The sequence below is a fragment of the Maniola hyperantus genome, chromosome 19 (genome assembly GCF_902806685.2).
Source record: "Maniola hyperantus chromosome 19, iAphHyp1.2, whole genome shotgun sequence".
NCBI lineage: Eukaryota > Metazoa > Arthropoda > Insecta > Lepidoptera > Nymphalidae > Maniola > Maniola hyperantus.
Window position 1 is genome coordinate 12,446,087 of NC_048554.1, and position 18,590 is coordinate 12,464,676.

The following is an 18,590-nucleotide window of genomic DNA, read 5'->3' on the forward strand; positions in this document are numbered from 1 at the left end:
CAAAAACTATGATGCGTAAAAATAAATAAAAATCAGTTTTAGAATGCACAGGTGAAACCCTTTCATATGATACCCCACTTGATATAGTTATCTTACTTCGACAATTGAAAATACTTGGCCGGTTTTTTTTTTGTTTGATGTAACCTCAAAATCACGGTTTTCAGATTTTTCCTCTTATGTCTGCTATTAGACCCACCTACCTGCCAAATTTCATGATTCTAGGTCGACGGGAAGTACCCTGTAGGTTACTTGACAGACAGACAGACAACAAAGTGTACAATGAACCAAAAGCTTAATTTGCTATAATCCGCTGAAACAGGTCGAATCTGTATGGTGCAACATGCAGCGTGGTGGTGGTGCGTGTTGCTTGCCTGGTGGCTGCTTTTTCCTGTATGTTTAGTAGTGGGAGGGGGGGCGGTGCATTTAGCATGCTGCTGGCTGCATGTTGCACCATACAGATTCGACATGTTTCAGCGGATTATAGCAAATTAAGCTTTTGGTTCATTGTTTAACATAGACTTCCGCAATGTAACGCCTACAAAGTAATCCTATGTAGGGTTCTGTTTTTCCTTTTAAGGTACGAAACCCTAAAAACAATACACTACTTACTTTTTTGGCAGTCGTGTAAAAAGGACTAAAAGTGATATAAAATAAAATAAAAAAATAAAAATCTTTTTTATTCGTATAAACTTTTACAAGCACTTACGAATAGTCGGATGCATCTACCACTGGTTCGGAATGCCTTTCCTACCGAGAAGAACCAGCAAGAAACTCGGCGGTTGCTCTTTTCAAATATTTGATATAGGTACAAGATTATGCCATGTATAAAATAGTATTTGCAGTCTTGTGCGTTGCTGGAACGAGCTGCAGGCCAAATCCACGCTCTTTTATCATTTAGATAATCTTCAATTGTGTAATATGCTTTTTTCAGGAGCATATTTTTAATAGATTTTTTAAACTTGTGCAAAGGTAAGTCCAAAATAGTTTGCGGGATTTTATTGTAAAAGCTAATACCCATACCCACAAATGACTTTTGGACTTTCCTGAGGCGGAAGGTAGGAGCTGCAGGTATAGAATTACATTAAAAGGTTCCCCTAAGCTTTTATCATAATGTCTACATAATCACATTACCTTTTCTTTTATAATAATTACGTCGGTCCATAATATGGAGGCTTCCGAATAAGGGGCGGGTTATAAATAAGCAATTTTGGCGGAAATTCTGTTATCATTCATGAGATTATGGCCTTCTTAAGGCTCCTTTATACTATAAGAACTTCTCATAAGATATCACTACCCATATCTAAATATGTATATCTAAATAATATATAGACAAAAAGACATTTTTTCCTCTCGAGTGGGCTCTTTCAAGAAGCTGGTCATGAATTATCTTAGGAATAATATTACTATATTACACTAAGCCTGTAGGATAATTAGAATTTAGATAGATGGTATGGTACTAATATATTCTTTATTTATATTTTATACATGTAACTTTATATTTTATTCTACATTTATATATTTTTATACATGTAAGTATATTAATTAATAATAATAACTATGTGGTTGACGTAGTGGGTAGCACGTATATTAATACTATGTTATATTATTACTGTTTTTTATCCAAGCACTGCGTGCTACTGTTTGTTGATCCGAATAAATAAAAATAAAATAAAATAAAAAAAGGTGACTGACTGACTGACTGATCTATCTACGCACAGCTCAAACTCCTGGACGGATCGGGCTGAAATTTTTGCAAGCAGATAGCTATTAGGACATGATACATTCGCTAAGAAAGGATTTTTGTAAATTCAACCCCTAATGGGGTAAAATAGGTATTTGAAATTTGTGTAGTCTACGCGGACGAAGTCGCGGCAATAAGTTATATTATATTATTGTGCAAAATATCAAAACAATTTTCAGGCCAAAACATGATTCATCGACCATCTGGGCGAAGATCGGACGCAAAATACATAATAATGAACACCCAGAACGAATGGGGAAATAGGCATTTAGTTTATTAGAGGGTAGAGTTCTTTCCCCGACCTCTTTCATTAAACCACACGCAATAATCAGTCGTATTACCGTGCGATATAGTCCAACTTTGGTTGATAATATTTCAAGGTACTAAGAAACTTACGTGTATGGAGTAGATTGGTTGTTAGGCCTTTCTGGGGTTCCGTAGCCGAATAAGTAACATTAATGGCTAAGTCATGTGATCTGTCTGTCACAGACATTCTACTTAGTCTTATTGAAATACAAGCTGATGCCCGCGACTTCGTCCACGTGGATTTAGATTCAAAAATCCCGTGGGAACTTTTTGATTTTCCGGAATAAAAGTTGCCCATGCAACTATCTCTATGCCAAAAATCAAGTCGATTTAGCTTAGCTAAAATAAACAAACAAACAGACACACTTTAGCATTTATAATATTTAGTATAGAAGTATAGAAGTAGAGAGTATAGATGTAGATAGTTGTCTAAATTTATTAAAAAGTCCTAACTTTCTGACTGACTCATCAACGTCCAGTCCAAACCATTGAATCTAGAAAGCTGGAATTTTGAATTTTTAAATAATGTAGACTAGGAAAAAACCGGCCAAGTGCAATTCAGGCTCGCGCAATGAGGGTTCCGTACTACAGTCGTATTTTTTCGACATTTTGCACGATAATTCAAAAACTATGATGCATAAAAATAAATAAAAATCTGTTTTAAAATGTACAGGTGAAGACCTTTAATATGATACCCCACTTGATATAGTCACTCATTTCGAAAGTTGGAAATACTAATTATTAGTTCATGACCACAATTTAATTTAACTAACCCTAAATTCACGGTTTTCAGTTTTCCCCAAATGTCAGCTATAAGATCTACCTACCTGCCAAATTTCATGATTCTAGGTCAACGGGAAGTACCCTGTAGGTTTCTTGACAGACAGACAGACAGACAGACAGACAGACAACAAAGTGATCCTATAAGGGTTCCGTTTTTCCTTTTGTGGTACGGAACCCTAAAAAGGGCGGAGTTTTCGAAATATCAATGGGATAAGGTGTAAAGAGCATTAATATTTCCGCGAGCGAAGCCGCAGGCGGTTGCCAAGCTCAAACCATTGCAACTAAAAGCTGCTCTTTATATTGTAGACTAGAAATAAGGCTGGATTTTTCGAAATTCTCATGGGATAGAGATCAATGAGATATTTTCGCCGAGTTAGTCTACTGTAGGCTAAATATACAAAAGGAAGGTGACTGCCTGACTGACTGACTCTATCAACGCACAGCTCAAACTACTGGACGGATGTACCTATGGCATGCAGATAGCCATTATGACGTGGACATTCGTTAAGAAAGGATTTTTGAAAATTTAATCCCTAAGGGGATAAAATAGGAGTTTGAAATTTATGTAGGTAGTCCACGCAAACGATGTCGGGGGCATAAGCTAGAAGCTAGTTCTGAATTGTAGTAAAGGTAATACCAAAAGCTCTCAACCAAAGTTTTTTAATTAGACATGATTGCGGAACCCAGCTCATGCATGAACCGATTCGCACTTGATCAGTTTTCCTTATGTAATATTGTGAACATCTGGTCTGGCGTTGCTTTTGTTTTACTTGGTATATTGCTAGGACGTGTAGACGTGCTTTTCAAGTTCATCATCATCATCATGATCAACCCATCACTGGCTCACTACAGAGCACGGGTCTCCTCTCAGAGTGAGAAGGGTTTTGGCCATAGTCTACTACGCTGGCCATGTGCGGATTGGTAGACTTCACACACCTTTGAGAACATTATGGGGAACTTTTAGGCATGCAGATTTCCTCACGATGTTTTCCTTCACCGTCAAGTGATATTAAATTAATTAAAACGCACATAGCTCCGAAAAGTTAGAGGTGCGTGTCCGGGATCGAACCCCCAACCTCCGATTAGAAGCAGACGTCCTATCACAGCTTTTCAAGTTAGATCTGTTTATTTCTAACCCCTAACCGAAAATGCGCTTTAGATTTTCTCGGCTTTGTTCAGATACACGTGTTTTCTGCTTTTATTGTCTACTAGTTGATGACCGCGACTTCGTCCGCGTGGAATATGGTTTTTTTGAAAATCCCGTGGGAATTCTTTGATTTTCCGGGATAAAAAGTAGCCCTTGTCACTCTCCAAGTCTTCAATCTATACCCATGCAAAAAATCACGTCGTCGTTGCATCGTTGCGACGTGATTGAAGGACAAACTAACAAACAAACACACTTTCACATTTATAATAGGGGTATGTGACTAACTTAATCCTGTGATTCTGTATATGTGGATATACAGGGTGTAACCAGAACGCTAGCAAAAACTTAGCGTTATTGTTATATTACCTAAACACCATCCAATACCAAAAACCATTTGCCTCGTTTTGTAGTTTTAGTGATTTAGTATTTTTTAAACCCGCAATGTGCAAAACCTATAGTGTGCAAAAGTCGGGTCAATGCCCCGCCTACGACACGGCATTGACTCTTAATGACCTTCTTACGTAACGTTCGTTGACCTCTGTGACTCTACCGCGGTTGTTTGACAGCTACAATGTCACGATCGCAATCATCTCCGATTGGTTAATGCTCGCTCACTATTGGCCACAATGCATTGTTGCAACAAGAATCGCACAAATTCAGCCAATTAGAACAATTAAAATTGTAATAATGATTGATGCAGGTTTTAGACAATCGCCCTACTGGCGTCATTCAGATGTTTTATTTGCATTTATTAGGATTTTTTAATTTATTTTTTTGCGCTTTTTTGTCGTATTATATCAGTAGGTAATCATTAGTACTGTCACCTGTCTTCGTTTTCGCTAGCGTTCTGCTTACACTCTGTATACGAAAAGAGCCCAACTTGACATCAAAATCAAAAACCGGTCAAGTGCGAGTCGGGCTCGCACACCAAGGATACTGTACGATTGTACAAGATCATGTACTTTTTTAAATTTACATGGCAGCCATTATAAAATTTCTATTATAATGTTACAATGTGAAATAACACTGTTGCCAATATAACATTAAAATTAAAATGGCCACCATTAAATAAAAAAAATAAAAAAGTAAATAATCTTATACGATGGTACGGAACCCTTCGTGTGCGAGCCCGACTCGCACTTGACCGGTTTTTTTCGCCTTAATAGGTATAGAGTGCAAATTAAGTTAAGAGTATAATACACTCTTTGAAAATTTCAACTTTCTACCTATTACGGTTCGTGAGATGCATCCCACTGACAGACTGACAGACGGACAGCGGAGGCTTACTAATAGGGTCCCGTTGGCACATTTCGGGTACGGAAACCCAAAAAAATAACATAAACATCAAGTACACTCGACACACTCGTATGTAAAACAAGATAAAAAGAAAAGCAAACTACGCATTGACTTATACCAATACGAGTATCTCTTCGTATGGACAGGGTCATTGAACAAACAAAATGGCACCGACTCAGTGGTGCTATTAGCACCAATGCAACCTCAGTGACGTCTGGATTTCAAACGGGTCGTTCATTAGTATTTAAGAGGTGGCGCTGATTTTTTTTATTTTTTTTTGTTTAAAAAGAATATTAGCTATGTTAAATGACTAATATACCCCTTTCCTCTCCAACTAACTGTCAAGCTTGTGCTAGGAGTAGGTACGACAATAGTGCATCGGGCGAGATTTGAACCGTCGACCTTTCGGTTTTCAGTCCACTCCTTTACCCGTTGAGCTATTGAGGCTCCGACTTCCGATCCGATTATTTGGTTCCAAAACTGTGTAAAATTTTGTTCGCTTGGGCCTATCTTGTCGTTTATATCGATGAAGCTACGTCATTGTATGATATCCTATTTCCTCTTCGCCCACATACTTGGGAGCAAGTAGGGTGGAAAAGGGTCCTCGAAACGAAAAAATAAATAAGGATTTTTATGTTTATCGCTCTGTAGGAACGTGTGAACATCTTGTTTTTCTTGTTACTAACTTTTGGAGAAGGTTTAGTATTCCGATAGGATTGCGAGCAAAAGGGATGAATCCTTTCAATATATTTTTTAATCATCATAGTGGTACTGATTCTGAGCACAACCAAATTTTAGAGTATTCGCATCCTCTTCTTACTAATGTAATATGAAAAGGACAGACGCAGTTTGACAGTTTTAAATTTAATTTTTAAAAGGTAAAACCCGTGATTTTAGCGCACAGTCGCGAGCCTACTGTACCCGTAGTACAAGATTTTACGTCTCACCAAACCAAACCTAATTCGAGAGTCGAAATACTTCCGCGTTACAGCAAACTGGATCTTAAATGCCTTGTTTTAAAGCTCAAGTTTGTCTTCACTTCTACAGCCAGCGCTCCAAGCGGAAACATTGCGAAATTAAAATCAGTGGCATTGAATATTTGACTTCAATTCAAGGCTGTTTAGGTCCATTTTACTGTAACGCGGAAGTATTTCGACTCTCGAATTTGGTTTGGTTTGGTGAGACGTGAAATCTTGTACTACGGGTACAGAATCATCATTAGTTTTTATCTTATTGTGGTGTATTATAATATAGGTTTTCGACATTCCACGGACACGTACAAAGTTTCCAATACACACTGACAGAATATGGAATGCCCTTTGCGCTTCTGTTTTCCCCGCTAGCTACAATATTGATACTTGCAAAGGAAGATTGAATAGGCATGTTTTAGTAGACCTTACTTTCCTCGATCAAAAAATAACATCACTACCTCGTCCGTGATCTCTACCCATATTATATTACATTGATTTTATATATTATTTATATATATGTATATTATATTATACTATTTATAACATTATATTGTATAGTATGTACCTATTAGAGTGTATGTTTATGTATGCCTATATATATTTATGTATATATATATATATATATATATTTATAGCTACATTGCGACTCCCCGTCTTACAGTTCTATAAGTTCTTAAGTATGGGTTGCCTGGAAGAGATCACTTTAGTGATAAGGTCGCCCTTTGTTTTTTAAGTGTATCCTGTATTCTTACTCTCTGTAATTTTAGTAACAATAAAGTTGTTTTAAATTAAATTAAATGAAATTATAAATGCGAACGAGTGTTTGTTTGTTGGTTTATTGGTTTGTCCTTCAATTAAATAAAGTTCAACGTAGCATTGGAAACGGTTCATGCTTTGGAGAGTGACATAGGCTACTTTTTATCACAGGATCCCCAGGATTTGAATAACATAAACCCACGCGAAGCTGCGGGCATTAGCCCGTGCCCATGCATCCAATAATGAATTTCACTTATCTACTGAAAAAAATACGGTAAGTTTCATAATATTACAATTTTTGTTTTCTGCTTAGAATATATTGTGTTGATAAATAAATAAAAGTAGAGTATTTACCTCGGTGATAAAGCTGTCTTAGTCTTGGGTGAACTTAAATCCCTCGCTACACTCAGGACTCGTCTTAAATCCCTCGCTTCGCTCGTGATTTAAGTTTTTAACACCCTCGTTGCGCTCGGGAGTAAACCTCGAGTCCTTCGTTACGCTCGCGATTTGTATCGTCACCCGCGACAGAAGACACTGCTTTATCCCCTTGGTTATTAATCTACTATTACTAAATTAAACTTTTACAAGTACTTTTGAATCATCAATCTATCACTGGTTCGGAATGCCGTACCTACCGAGAAGAACCGGCAAGAAATTCGGCGGTTGCTCTTTTCAAAAATTTGGCATAGTATAACATTAAACCATGTAATAAATAATTGCATAAAAGTAATTGCAGTCCTGTGCGTTGCTGGAGCGAGCTGCAGGTCAAATCCACGGTCTTTTATCACTTACATAATCTTCGATTGCGTAATATAAATGCTTTTTTAAGGAGCATACTTTTAATAGATTTTTGAACTTGTTGTCATCTATAAACCCCAAAATCGCAGCAATCAATGCTTCCATATTGGATCTACAATGCAGAAACTACTTATCATAGAATAAGCGTAAATATAACCAGCTGTTAGCCTCTAAGTGGTAATAAATAAGGCAAAAACCACGTAATACTCGTCTATCCTACAATATAATATTATATGTATTGCACCAAAACCGTGTTACCACAGCTTTAGCTTAAGGCCACACTAGCGACTAGTCTCATGATAAAAAGTCGCGGTATCACTATTTTATGTAAAAACAAATGTATAGAGAAGACCCGACGTCAACAATAAGTCGGTATACCTACTTACGAAAAAGCAGCATCAATCTAAATATATAAAAGGAAAAGGTGACTGACTGATCTATCAACGCACAGCTCAAACTACCGGACGGATCGGGCTGTTCGGCATGCTGATAGATATTATGACGTAGGCATCCGCTAAAAAAAGGATTTTTGAAAATTCAACCCCTAAGAGGGTGAAATAGGGGTTTGAAATTTGTGTAGTCACGCGGACAAAGTCACGAGCATAAGCTAGTCATTTATAAAAATGCATTTCGGTCAATAGCAAATACTAAATGTCAATATCACTTTACAAAGGGAATCACAGTTTTGGTATTGCATTGTATCGTTTTGCAAGCAAAGAGTTATAAAAGAAAGGCTCTACAATTTTTTCTACAAATCTCAAAACTTCATATTCAATACGGATGCCATCAGTAGATCCTATATTTTACACTAGATAATGCCCGCGACTTCATCCTCGTGGATTTAGGATTTTAAAAAATCCCGGGGGAACTCTTTGATTTTCCGGGATAAATAGTGGCCTATGTCCTTCCCCGGGATGTAAGCTAACTCTGTATCAAACATCAAAATCGGTTAAACTGTTGGGCCGTGAAAAGCTAGCGGACAGACAGAAAGACAAACAGACTTTATTTGGGACAACTGCTAGGGTTTAGTTAGGCCGTAGTCAGGTTAGGATCCCTATATGAACGTGGCGGAATGGCCACCTCACCCGTGACCGTTTCACCACGTTACAAACCTATTATGGTTTTTGTGATGAGACAGAAAGTCTTCAGTGTGCTCCTGCGCTAAGCATTAGGTGAACCCGCTCACATCGGCGCAAACATAAATAAAGAAACCGCAGAAATGTTTTCACACCGTTTTACGCTTCCCGAACTTTATAGTCTTCCTCCACAGAGTATAAATCATCCCGGCGTATGAAACAATGATTTATATGTTGTCTGTTACACATCACAGATTATATTAGGGGCTTTTGTGTGGTTTTGCCGTGATTTCATTTGCTTCTTGCCTCACAGGAAATCAGACAAAATTTGAGGAGGCCAGGGATTTAATTTGTAAGGGTTGAACTCAGTAGAAAAGCAAAGAAAAGGTCCTACAACAACAATGTAATTTTAATCCACTAAATTATATCATTCCATCAAATAAATACGACCTATTTTAGGGTTCTACAGGATGAAACCAGAACGCTAGCAAAAACTTAGTGTAATTGTTATAGATACTACCTAAACAAAATCCGATACCAATAACCATTTGCCTCATAGTTTTAGTAATTTAGTATCTTTCAAACCCGTAATGTATGGCGTGCAAAACTCGGGTTAATGCCCCACCTACGACGCGGCATTGACTCCAAGTGGCCTACTTACAAAACGCTCGTTGACCTCTTTATTTGCAAGGGGTTGAATTTTCGAAAATCCTTTCTTAGCGGATGTCTACGTCATAATAGCTATCTGCTTGCCAAACAGCCCGATCCGTCCATTAGTTTGAGCTGTGCGTTGATAGATCAGTCAGTCAGTCACCTTTTCCTTTTATATAATTAGATTAATCAGATGGTTAGTAAAATGCTTGTTCTATAGGAACCACTGCAAATTGCAACATGTGAAATACATGAAACGCAAAATGGAAAGATAAAATATAAGTACCTACTAAACTATTTTTTTTCCGCAAATTTGTCCACGTTTTGAGATTTATTGAGGTTTTTATAAAATCTGTAGAAATTTCTGAAAATGAAGCTTCGGAAGAACACACTGTGCTGTCACAGAAACAACAGATAATTAATTCAATTACAAAACTTTGTAAGTGATACATTGTTTGGCGTAACTCAGTAAGCTTCTACAAATAGCGAGTCTAAGACGAATCTCTTACCGTCGTCGCCGCAAACGAGGTAATACTATTAAGCGAGTCCTACTTCTAAGTTCCGTCGTGCTTTGATTGAGTCTTTAATTAAAGTCTTGGTAATGACATTTGAAGCTCAAGTTATTTACGCGAAGACTAGAGACTCCACTCTAAACTAAAAGTAATCAGGATTTAAAGACAGGCCTAAGTGTAAAACTTTCGTTCTCTCAGTAGGATTGTATGAGTCAGGATCTGGGAACCCGCCGCATTATTATCTTAAGAAAACTCTTATCAGTATGTGGTTAATGAAAAGGGATCTCAACCCTCAGCAATGACGTATACGGCGCACAAAGAGAGATAAAGAGAGAGAGAGAGAAGACAGGCATAAAGCGGTGATAGCAGTATTCAAAACGTTGACCTCCTATAGTGGCCAAATTTCACTTCCGTTACTATTGTTAGGTTTTAGGATTTTCTATTATTTCCTCGGGATAGGGAATTTTTATTTATATATGAGCTGATCCGCTCGGCTTTGAGCCAAAAAAGCTCTAAAAACTTGACGTCTTTCTACGCGGACCATGTCGTGAAAAAAAGGTAGTAAGTATAAATAAGCACAAGAGAAGCGAGCGCGAATTTGTTTCATATTTTTCCAAAAAGAATGCAGGAAATTTAATATTTTTCCTAAAAGAGAGGAAATTTAAGAATGAATCTAGGCATTTAAGAACAACCAAAATAAAATTATCAAAATAAATTCGGATAATGTGCCTAGGTATATACTTGAAAAATTGAAAAGAATGGTTACTCTATTAAAGAAGCGATTTATTTTTAAGTTGATTTACTGAAGATTTTAACTTTTGCATTTAATTAAACCGTGATAGATCTAGCTGTTTCTGTCATTGTTGTTTGTGTAAAGTTATTTGTTTCTTGTTAAAAGATATTTCACTGCGAATAATTGCCTCTTGTGATAATAGGGCTGACTGGTTTTTTTGGCAAAGAACTAGACTGACTACTTGGGTAAAAAACATTATAAATGCGAAAGTATTTTTGTTTGTTGGTTTATTGGTTTGTTGGTTTGTCCTTTAATTGGAGCAACGGATTGCCGTGATTTTTTGCATGAGTACTTAGATATTTTTGGTTTTTGGAATTTGTGGTTCCATTACACAAAAAACAATTAGTTGTGGTCATGAACTAATAATTAGTATTTTCAATTATCGAAGTAGATAACTATATCAAGTGGGGTATCATATAAAAGTTCTAAAACAAAGTTTTATTTATTTTTATGCATCATTAATCGTTTTAGATTTATCGTGCAAAACGTCGAAAAAATACGACTGTGGTACGGAACTCTCGTTGCGCGAGCCTGACTCGCACTTGGCCGGCTTTTTCTTTCATATATTTAGACTAAATATTATAAAGTTTTACAGTTTCACTCGCGTTTAACTAGGTCATGCCACCAAAAGCAGACAAATCGATGACGAGCACGTATCAAGTTGACCTTTTTATTTAATTTCACGTCGAAATACCTAAATACCACGAACCTCTGCCTATATTTTTAGTATAAGTCCCGCAAATTGCTTATGCGCGTGGCCGCCATTTTAGTGACGTCAGCACTAGACTGAAGTTTCGAGCTGATGGTATGTTTTTATTTCGGCTGACGTCAAAATGACGTCATTTCGATGTTAATGAGACATGGTTCCAGCGCAATAGCAATTTGCGGGACTTATAGTAATCAATGCGAAATTATTAGATAGATATATTAGATGATACCCGCGACTTCGTCCGCGTGGATTTAAGTTTTTTAAATCCCGTGGGAACTCCTTGATTTACCGGGATAAAAAATAGCCTATGTCCTTTCCCGGGATGCAAGCTATCTCTGTACCAAATTTCGTCAAAATCGGTTGAACGGTTGAGCCGTGAAAATCTAGCAGACAGACAGACAGACAGACACACTTTCGCATTTATAATATTAGTATGGATTAGCGTATTTCAGCGACTTTGTCCGCGTGTACTACATAAATTTCAACCCTCTATTTTATCTCTTTAGGGGTTGAATTTTAAAAAATCCTTTATTATATTTAAGACGACCTCCCTGGCGCAGTGGTAAGCACTGTGGCCTTATTAGTGGGAGGTCCCGGGTTCGATTCCTTGTAGAGCGTTATCTCTCTCAATCATACCTATGTGACGTTTTGTCGGCCTCAACGACAGAGACAATGCTATACAAACTACAAATCCGCTATCTCCTTCTAAAGGCCGATGTACATTATTTTCTGCCGCGTACAGTACTCGTATCTCATTTCCAAATGTAAGGAAAACATCTTAATACGTCCTTGTAACATTGGCGAGTGAAACATAGAAAAAACCGGCCAAGTGCGAATCAGACTCGAGCACTAAGGGTTCCGTAGCCAAGTGCGAATCAGACTCGAGCACTAAGGGTTCCGTAGTACAATCGTATTTTATCGACATTTTGCAACGATAAATCAAAAACTACTTACTAGATCTCGTTCAAACCAATTATCGGTGGAAGTTTGCATGGTACATCATATAATTTTTTTAGTTTTATCACTTTCTTATTTTAGAAGTTACAGGGGGACACAAGACCCCCCCCCCCCCCCCCCCATGACCTATCCATAGATACCCCACCCACACGTATGGCTTTGATGAAAAAAATATTTTGAGTTTCAGTTCTAAGTATGGGGAACCCCAAAATTTATTGTTTTTTTTTCTATTTTTGTGTAAAAATCTTAATGCGGTTCACAGAATACATCTACTTACCAAGTTTCAACAGCTATAGCTCTTATAGTCTCGGAAAAAAGTGGCTGTGACATACGGACGGACAGACAGAAAGACAGACAGACATGACGAATCTACAAGGGTTCCGTTTTACGGAACCCTAAAAAAAAATATTTTTTCTTCCACACAAAACCCTCGCAAAATATCTTATTCAGCGTAATGCCGTGCATCCCGCGGGACGTATGTTCTGTTACTATCTAATGAGGTCCCATTGTTCCACTTATTTTCCATTTTTAGGGTCCCCTTTACTTCGTCATCAACCGATAGACGTCCACTGCTGGACATAGGTCTCTTGTAGGGACTTCCACACGCCACGGTCTTGCGCCGCCTGAATCCAGCTCCCTGCGACTCGTCTGATGTCGTCCGTCCACCTAGTGGGGGGTCTTCCAACTCTGCGTTTTCCGGTGCGAGGTCGCTTTCCAGCACCTTGAGACCCCAACGTCCATCGGTTTTACGAACTATGTGCCCTGCCCATTGCCACTTCAGCTTCGCAATGCGTTGAGCTATGTCGGTTACTCTAGTTCTCCTACGGATCTCCTCATTTCTGATTTGATCACGTAGAGAATTCCAAGCATAGCTCTCTCCATCGCCCGCTGAGTGACTCTGAGCTTTCTTATGAGGCTGAGATATGTTGTGGCCGTATGGTAATAATTAAATGCGGCAACGGTGAAAGATGTTTATTGAGAGCCGGCTTATGATCTACTCTTACTTATGGACTAACAATACTAATAAAGAAATCTTACATACTATTGTCTTAATCGTATTGCCTAACTACTTAACCCACATAATTTTGCATCACCTCTCTTTCAATCCGATGTGCAGGCAACCTACTTCGATATATATTGAGGAGTTGCATTTTTATGTTACAGCTAATATGAACATGCTACGTTTAAACTGACAATTCGTACATATTACAACTCCCCTGAAAATGTATGCGGTTACCCCTCCCCTTAAAAGAAAAAAAAATGTTAGACGCTACATCGAATCAGAAGAAAAGATGATGACAATCACAAAAATAAAATCGAATGCTAAATAAAATTAAAATTATGTAAGGAAACATTTTTTTTTATCGTTACTTCCTGTGCTCAAGTGCAATTTATCTTATCTCTTACTTCGTATGGGCATACTTTCAACCTTACTAATAAATATGTAGAAAAATTGTAATCTATTAAGTGCACAGTCAAGGATTTAACTTTTACAAAAGTTTCGAAAAATCTCATCATAATAAAATAATCTCAAAATAGCATCATAGGTATTAGATATGTATAAGCTGAGGTATCGATTTCACAAATCGACTTTAAAAGATTCTTTGACCTATCAAATAGTCGTCATCATAAGTATACAGCTGTCGTATAGCATCGTCGTAAGACGGTAAATATAAGGTTTCTATTCTAAAACCCATAATAATACCTATTATTAAGTAAACATCTCAGGTATTCATATTTCCTGGACAGTCAAAATAAACCTCTCCTAGTCTTCATCTTCCTTTCAAGTTACTTCTTCACATAATACAAATAAATATACATACAACAAACGCGGCGCGTACTCTCCTAATTAATATTTAACATAACATGCTTGCGAGCATTTTTCATAACACTAATAATCTTCATCAAACTTATTTCTTTCAATAAGTATTTCACTAACATTCAACTTTTCATAAAGATTCTAGGTCTTTCACTAACACCAGCGCGGTAGATAATGATCAAGAGTCTAGACAAATATATAGTTGAATGAGGAGGTACTAAATATGCGCAAAACATCGCGTTTAAACAAATAAATAACAATCAGATTCCTACGTCAGTATGTCTCAATCCAAAATAAATATTGTATATTTTATACCTATAGCACTTCTACAGCCGAAGGGTGATCAAGCCTTTGGTTTGCAGAGTCCTAATTTGTCAAAGCCGGGTATAGTCTTACATCGTCAAAACTTGCACGAAACTAGACGAAAAACGTCTGTAGGGGAAAAAATTCTCCTTATTTCATATTCATTTCCTTGTATTTGCAAATTGCATCTCGAGCAAAACCATTGTCTCGTATAACAATACAAAATGTTCGGGTACGCGTGTGTCGTTGACCACGCGATGACACCGTTATAATTCTCTGAATTATTATATTTCGATTTTAACACCGAATATTTACGAAAGAAGTAAGTACCTACTTATTCATTTATTAATTATCTATTATTATTTTAAACTATCCTACACACTATATAAAATCTTACTAATAAAGCACGAATGGAATTTATTAGTAGATAGCGGAACAAGTATTATTTGTTATAAAAAACCAATATTTACCTAACCTACGTACAAAATTAAATTAACTAGGTACCCAAGAAAAAAAATTACAATAGCTACACATTCTACCTATTTGCCCATTACGAGAGATAAATTGCACATACTTTAACTGTTAGCGACGCATTTCAATAGTCAATTTCGTGACCGCCGTGTAGTCGCCGTCGTCATCAGGACAGGTTTTGGTCATCAGGTCCGGAGGTCTGGAGTCTGCGCCTCTTCTTTACTGCATCTTAATGGGCCGGGAAAACCCTGGACTCCTCGAACTGGGCCGGGAATACCCTGGACACCTCCTAGTTTTGGCCGGGATAACCCTGGACGCACGATGATGCTGGGCCGATCAATGAAGCTTGAGATGTCTTCTGTTCATAAGCGATTCATTTTTTTTTTGGCTTATTTCTTGATGTTAGTGTTTCTTGATTTTTAATATAGGACGTGGAATTATTTTCTTCTTTTTGTTCTAATTGAGTCTTGAATCTTGATAATATTCTTTTGAAAATTGTGTAGTCTTCATCTTGATCGGTGCCCAGCCGGTGCACGCACTTAGATTAGGCATGCACCGACTGGCAAGGGTCGCCATGAGATATGTTGTGGCCGTATGGTAATAATTAAATGCGGCAACGGTGAAAGATGTTTATTGAGAGCCGGCTTATGATCTACTCTTACTTATGGACTAACAATACTAATAAAGAAATCTTACATACTATTGTCTTAATCGTATTGCCTAACTACTTAACCCACATAATTTTGCATCACCTCTCTTTCAATCCGATGTGCAGGCAACCTACTTCGATATATATTGAGGAGTTGCATTTTTATGTTACAGCTAATATGAACATGCTACGTTTAAACTGACAATTCGTACATATTACAAGGCCCATAATTAGCGACCATGTCTCGGATCCATATTATGTCATCACTGGCAACACGCGCTGTTCGAAAACTTTAGTTTTCAAGCTCAAGTCCCTTCACAAATTATTGAAATCAAACACTTAACTATTTAGGTATAATTGTTTTATTAAAAACTTATCATTAATAATAATAATAATAAATAATAATATAGCCTTTATTTACTGAAAATATTACATGCAATTACATTTTATCATAATATTCAGTATATACATATTTTAATAGAATCAAAAAAACAAAACTTATGCATAATACTTATTTACATTTACATTTATATATCATTACTATTATTTATGTCATCGCTATTTTTTAATTATTAATTTTCTTACTGTATATAATATTTTCATTTTTAATATGTACACAATACTATTCTGTATATCACTACTAATTTTCATATTTTATTAGGTATATACATTCTTCTTCCACTTTTATTTTTCAGTACGCCCCATTTGGACGAAGGCCTCCTCCAGTCGTTTCCACATTTCTCTATCTTGGGTCAATCGTTGCCATGTTGCTCCCATAATTTTGAAAATTGTGAAAATTAAAAAAAAACTTATCATTATAATATAGTTATTATACCTACCTACTTAATATAATTTTATCTTCCAAAGTTGCATCGTATTTTTAAAAATAAAGTAGTTAGGTACCATCGTGTCAAATCTTGTAAGATTGTACGGCACTCTTCGTGGACAGACAAACAGACAACGAAGTGATCCTATAAGGGTTCCTTTTTTTCCTTTATAGGTACGGAGCCCTAAAAAGCTGTCCACTCCACTCCGTCAGTGTGCCTTGCGCATAACAAAGTTAAGTAGGTACCTTTTATTTTACTCTTTCGTTTTTAGCTTTCAGCAAACCACGCTCGTCACGATTTCAAATTATAATTTACATTGCGATGCCGCCTTAATTAGAATTATAATTTTTCATGAATTCATACGCCGCCGCCGTGGGTGTAATTCTATTTTACCTTTCGGCACATCTGCGCATATTTTCGCGTTTTATATGCTAAATAGGATCTGTACTTTTATTACCGTTTTTAGTATTCGTACAAGGGTTTTTATGAGTGATGACTTTGGTCGTTTCAATACGAACATGTCACTGGTAATAATAATGATTGTAAGGCGTTCGCGTTCGTAAAACAAGTACTTACTTACTTAATTTAATAAGTTTTTTTTTAAAACAATATTAGCCATGTTAATTGACTTATATTCCCCTTTACTCTCCAACTAAGCGTCAAGCTTGTGCTAGGAGTAGGTACGAAAATAGTGCAACGGACGGGGTTTGAACCGTCAACCTTTCGGTTTTCAGTCCACTCCTTTACCGGTTGAGCTATTGAGGCTTTTTAAAGACTGATTTTTCATCCTGGTCAATCTATATCTATCTATACTAATAAATGAAATTGAAGAATGGTCCTGATTCTTAGCACACCTAAAATTAAGAGTATTCGCATCCTCTTCTTACTAATGTAATATAAAAAGACAGATGCAGTTTGACTTTAGCTGCCAGTCGCGAGCCTATTGTAGCGTGCACTAAAAGAGTCTTTAAATGTAAAATTCATGTTCCGTCCTTTTTTAGCAATATTAAAGAGAAAAAGATGCAGATACACTAAATTTAGTTTGGAGAAAGACAAGACAAGAAAAGACAAAGAGATTTTTAAGTATAATTAAAATTCTATGTGCTCTGTTTTCATAAAATAATACCGTAATCCCTTAGTCACTAGGGATTAGTGTATTAAACGTTGAACGTAAATATAAAATTTTATTGAAATTGGTTTTATATCAATCCAATAAAACTGGTTTTTCTCCTAATGGTCGTGTTAAAAATGCGTGTATTGGGGAAACTTCGCGACTTTTTGTATCGAGCCAAATTGTGCCAATCGTGTTTTCGCTCTCGTAATTCACTAAAGAATATCTTTAATTTTTATAATATTAAAAAATAAATAAACAAATTTGTAGTTTTTTGAGGCCAAAACTTGATTTTTTGAACATCCGAAATGTGTCTCAACACAGCTTTTGAGACGCATTTCGCCTTAACGAGAAATAAAGAAACTCGCACACATACCTACATGAACTATAAAAACATCATGATCAACCCATCGCCGGCTCACTACAAAGCACGGGTCTCCTCTCAGAGAAGGGTTTTGGCCATAGTCTACCACGCTGGCCATGTGATTGGTAGACTTCACACACCTTTGAGAACATTATGGAGAACCCTCAGGTATGCAGGTTTCCTCATGATGTTTTCCTTCATCGTTAAAGCAAGTGACATTTAATTACTTAAAACGCACATAACTCCGAAAAGTTAGAGGTGCGTGCCCGGGATCGAACCTCCGACCTCCGGTTAGAAGGCGGACGTCCTAGCCTATCACCTAAGGCTAGGTTAAAAACATTACACTCCTTTTCTTGGCAATTGTGTAACAGAAACAATTTGCCAATAAATCTTATCAACTGAAATCAGTTCTGAAATGTGCAAAGTTATTAATCAGATTAAGCGAAATGTAAGCACACAAGTTAGATTTCCCAGAGCGTACTTAGCTAACTTCTTGGCGGTCCCTCTCATTACGGGGAAATTTATTGAGAACTAGCCGTTTCCCGTGACT

At 36.9% G+C, this 18,590-nt stretch overlaps 1 protein-coding gene across 9 annotated transcripts in view; it reads left to right on the top strand.

Annotated features, from left to right (window-relative positions):
- LOC117991065 (potassium voltage-gated channel protein Shaw-like) overlaps positions 1–18,590 on the top strand; it is a 408,219-nt gene that overhangs the window by 42,487 nt on the left and 347,142 nt on the right. The window contains exon 2 of one of the 9 annotated variants that reach the window (XM_069505072.1): positions 7,172–7,274. The exons of the other annotated variants lie outside the window; for them this stretch is intronic. The gene's annotated coding sequence lies outside the window, so the exon portion shown is untranslated. The remainder of the gene's footprint in view (positions 1–7,171; positions 7,275–18,590) is intronic. 9 annotated transcript variants of the gene reach the window in all.